The sequence below is a fragment of the Humulus lupulus genome, chromosome 1, assembly GCF_963169125.1.
Source record: "Humulus lupulus chromosome 1, drHumLupu1.1, whole genome shotgun sequence".
NCBI classification, from domain to species: Eukaryota; Viridiplantae; Streptophyta; class Magnoliopsida; order Rosales; family Cannabaceae; genus Humulus; species Humulus lupulus.
The window spans coordinates 180,097,555-180,102,426 of NC_084793.1; the positions used below are offsets into that span (position 1 = coordinate 180,097,555).

Genomic DNA, 4,872 nt, shown 5'->3' on the forward strand with positions numbered 1-4,872 from the left:
CTGCTTAGGCCGAATTACATTGTAATTATTTTTGGGGGTTGTAAATGCCTTGTAAACACTTATTTTTGGGATCTCGTGTACAGATTCAAACTTTTTAATGAAAATAACTATTCATATTATCAAAATATTTAAACCCTAATCCATTAATTATCCTTAGTTACACGTTTATATCCAAATTACTTGATTAGCAAGTCCAACACCATTTAAAATACACAGTGTAATGGTCTTGGCTATCCAGAGCATTACAGAGGATAAGGAATCCTGATGTGGAGACATTTTTTTTGGAATGAAGGTCTTTAGTAACCTCCTGCTCAACTGACTCAGACTTCTCCCCCAATTCTTTCTTTTTCTTTGCTGCCTCTTTTGATTCAGGCTGCTCATACTGCTTTCCACTCCTCAAAGTAATTGCCTAACAATACTCTTTTGGATTGACTACTGTATTACTAGGTAAATTCCCTTGAGGCCTAGTATTCAACATGTTCGCCAGCTGAGCCACTTGTGTATCTAAATTCCTGATGGAAGGTCTTCTCTCTGTCACGAACTGATCTTATGCATTGGTTAGAGCCAATAAGGCAGCTTTTAGTTCACTAGGCTGTTCTGGAGGAGCCGATGGCCTAGGCTTCTAAGAAGACGAAGCCTGTTGTAGAGCTTGAACTGGTGGTTGTTGATACTGCGTTTGGAATGGAAGTTGTTGGCCTTGATTTTTTTTCTCCATGATAAATTTGGGCGATTTCTCCATCTAGGATTAAATGAGTTGGAGAATGGGTTGTTATAAGGCCTCTGAAAGTTACCTATGGCTTGAACCTGAGCCTAATCCATAAGACCATTATGATGATGATAATCTGGTGCTTTACACTGATCCAAAGAGTGAGGAACCCCACAAATTTCACACCCTGTTTGCATCTGAATGGCGTTAGCTGGCACATCATTCTGTTGCAACTGCTTAGTTAATGTAGGAACTTGAGCAGTCAGTGTGGTTATAGCATCCAATTCATGTACCCCAACTACCTTTCTATTTTTGTCCCGTTTAGCAGGCCCTTGATAATTGATCATGTCCATTTCCTCCAATAGCTCATACGCTTCAGTAGCGTTTTTACTCATAAAACCTCCCCCCGCTGCAGCGTCTATTATTGTGCTAGTACGACACAATTCATTGTAAAAATTGTGGACTAATATCCACTTCTCTATTCCATGATGAGGACACTTTCTCAGCAATTCCTTGAACCTTTACCACGCATCATACAATGATTCTCCATCATTCAGACATAAATTATTGATCTCACCCCTTAATTTTCTAGCATTGGCTAGAGGAAAGAATTTTGCAAGGAATTTCTGAGCTAGCTCTTCCCACGTATCGATTGTAATGCCCCAAATTCCCTAATAAGGTTTAGGACCTTGATTAGGAGGCCGAGAGGGCCATAATTGCTTTATTATGCTATTTAATGATAATATGCATGTTTAGGTTTATTAAATATGCATGTGAACCCATTTGTGATTAATTGGGTGATTTTCATATTTTGGCCATTTCGGGCATTTTTGGCATATATGTGAAATGTGCGTGGTGCTTTGTTATTATTTGGTTATGCCAAGGTTACCCAGCACAAGACGATCCTAGGAGGCAAGCTAGTGGGAAAGTCACAACGGGATTTAAGCTGGACTTGAAGTAAGTCAAGGGGTATTTAGAGCATTATCGGGTTATTGGGTAATGGGAATTAATATTTGGTGATAAATTGGGAGTTAGTAAGACCAGGGGGAAATTCTGGAAGTTTTGACTATAATGTCCCCGGGGGTGTTTTCGGGACCCCGAGCATTAGGTTTTATTGGAAGCTACTTAAGCTTGAAGTAACCTTTTAAGAAAATAAAAAGAACGTTCTGTACGTTCTCTCTCTCCCTAAAAGTTCCCTTTTCGTTTCCCGATCGCATTTTCGAAGGTATCTTGAGTTCTAGGACTCGGAATCAAGCGAGGATCGAGGCATAGAAATCCTAAGGAGAATTAGAAGCTTATTAGCCGGAGGATTTAGTTGGAAACAACTCAATCGGAGGTAATTCAAGTTTAAGTTTTAAGTTTTTAAAAGTTTTTAAGCTTAGAATTGGACTTTGTGAATCGTTGGGTTTTTAGGTTGTTTGAACCTTGGGTTTTGGTGGCTTTGGACCATTGGGGAGTTTGGGAACTTTGATTTGATGATTTGGGAATGTTTAGACATGTTTTTGGGAGGTTTTAAAAGGTTAAAACGAAGGAAAAATGGCTGCCCCGAAGTTGGGCCGCGACCCTGTTCTTGGGCGCCGCGGCCCTTGTTCAAAGAAGCAGGTGTCAGGAAATTGGCCTTGCTGGGCGTCGCGGCCTGGGCTGTGGCCCTAGCCTCAGAAGAACCCTGGGGGCCGCGGCCCAAGGTGCTAGGGTCGCAGCCCTTGCCCTGTTTTCACCCCGTTTGCTCGTTTTGACCTCGGAAACATGGTTTTAGGCCTCGGGATCATTCCTACTACCCGGATTAGTGAGGATTGATGTCTTGGAGGCTAAGTTTTAGTTCAAGGGTTGGTTTTAGAACTTGAACTCATTGGGTTACCATTTGTGGTTGTGACTAGGTTAACACTAGAGGCTTGGAATCAGGATCGTTCTTGTGGCTCGTTTGTTGGTAACCTATGCTTGGACTCAAGGTAAGAAAACTGCACCCCATATGTGACATGCATGGCTATGATTGATGCATGTTGGATGTTTAAATGTAAACATTGATATCATAATGAATGCTTGGCAATCTTGCCCATATGCATATGATTATTATTGAGGCATGCTGGTTGGCTAAATGTGATGCATGTGATGCATGAGAAACATGTAATTAGGGCATGCCATGAATGATGAATATGAGATTGGTCAGAGCTTGAGTCTCTGTGCTTGTGCATGATTATAATTATGCTAGCAATTGTTTAGTAAGCATGCTGAATGCCCTATTCTTGGATAATTGGCATATGATACACATTGATAGCATTGCTTACTCATGCATGGCTCTGACTAATTAGTCAGATTTGGCAAAGGTGTTAGTATCAACTGTGAAGCCGTGACTCACTACTCAGGTTCGGCAGTGGTACTGGGCATTGGTCACATTGTGCTAACTCACTAGTCATGACAACCCTAGTGTGTAGTGCAAGCTTTGTCGATTGGATCTAATCGACCCTCTGCATTGAATGACTCAAAGAGCATTAATGCAGGACCGACCTCAAGTTCGATGAATATAAACAAGCATTTATCTAGCCAAGGGCTAGTCAAGTAGAGCCATTGCAGGAAATGGGCACTGGGCCTCTAGTGACTTGGTTGTCAGTCACTCAGTATGGTTTACCAGGACCTCAAAGTGATATTCACTCATCTGATCAGAGCTATGAGCTCTGTATGATCGTTTTGATCATCATATGCATGGCTTTGGGCACTGAGGCCCCAGTGACTTGCTTGTTGGTCACTCAGCATGGTTTACCAGAACCTGTTGAAGGTTAGAGGCTTACCCAACAGCCAGCCTTCCACTTGAATTAGTGACTTGCTTGTCAGTCACTCAGCATGGTTTACCAGAACCTGTTAAAGGTTAGAGGCTTACCCAACAGCCAGCCTTCCACTTGAATTAGTGACTTGCTTGTCAGTCACTCAGCATGGTTTACTAGAACCTGTTGAAGGTTAGAGGCTTACCCAACAGCCAGCCTTCCACTTGAATTAGTGACGCGCTTGTCGGTCACTCAGTATGGCTTACCAGAACCTCTAGTGTTACGACACTCATCTGATTAGGATTGACTTGATAGTCCTCCAGTCAGAAGGCCAGGACTTCTTATCCTGGATACCCCAGCATCTGTTTGAATTCATTTGCATGCTGAACAGAGCTATGATTGCTAGGCATGCCAGATATGATTTGATATCATGATATGACTGTTTATGAGCATGTGAGTTTTCTTGCTGGGCTTCGGCTCACGGGTGCTTTGTGGTGCAGGTAAAGGCAAAAGGAAGCTGGACCATCCTTGAGTTGGAGAGCTTAGGTGATGACGTGTACATATGCAGCTGCTCGACCAATACTTGGGCGAGGTTTGAAAGTGGAACTAGGGCTGAACCCTGTTTTGCCGCTTAGAACGGCCTGTTGTAAACACTTTCTTGTATTAAACTCTGAAATTATATTTTTGGGATCCCAATGTATACAATAAACGTTCTAGTGAAACGTTATATCTTAACCAAAGTTTTTAATCCCTAAACCGCTAATCACGCTTAGTTACACGTTTATGGCCAAACGACTCGATTAGTGAGTTTAGCACTGTTTGCAATGTGCACTGTAGCAGTCCCTGGAGTTGGGGCGTTACATCGATAGAATTGGATTAAAGGGAGTTCAGCCAGCTCTTGGCTCTATCTCACAGTGAGAATGGAAATAACCTCAGTTGAATGGCGTCGCCAGTCACCACAATGTATTTGAAAGTATCACATAGCTCCAGAAAATTAGCTAAGTGCATATAAGGATCTTTTGTGGGGAGTCCACCAAACTGCACTATCGACTGAACAATTTGGAGGATCGCGTCTTTATTTAAAAAAAATTTGGCAGTAATAGTTGGTGTTCTGATGCACGTCTGTACTCATGTGACGGTAGGAAGTACATACTCTCTGAGTATGTGTGCATCTTGGCCTTGGCTCTGAGTGGCAACAACATTAGCAGCATCAGCATTACCCCCATTATCACCCATACTGTTCTCTGCCCTTTTATTATTCGGTTACGCTTGCAAGTTTTCCCTATCTCAAGATTTATAGGAACTAAACTGTCAGCTACTCTTCTACTGTGCATATGGCACTGGTACTTGAAATAAAGATCACAAAGTGCACACAAACAAAAGTAAAACAAATGATCAAGTACAAAC

The 4,872-nt window shown here is 42.1% G+C and overlaps 1 non-coding gene across 1 annotated transcript; it reads left to right on the plus strand.

Annotated features, from left to right (window-relative positions):
* Nucleotides 1-1,186: 1,186 nt before the first annotated feature.
* LOC133813738 (small nucleolar RNA R71) lies at nucleotides 1,187-1,293 on the plus strand. Its single transcript, XR_009884740.1, has one exon. It is a non-coding gene; the product is annotated as a small nucleolar RNA R71 (small nucleolar RNA).
* The last annotated feature ends 3,579 nt before the right edge of the window (nucleotides 1,294-4,872 follow it).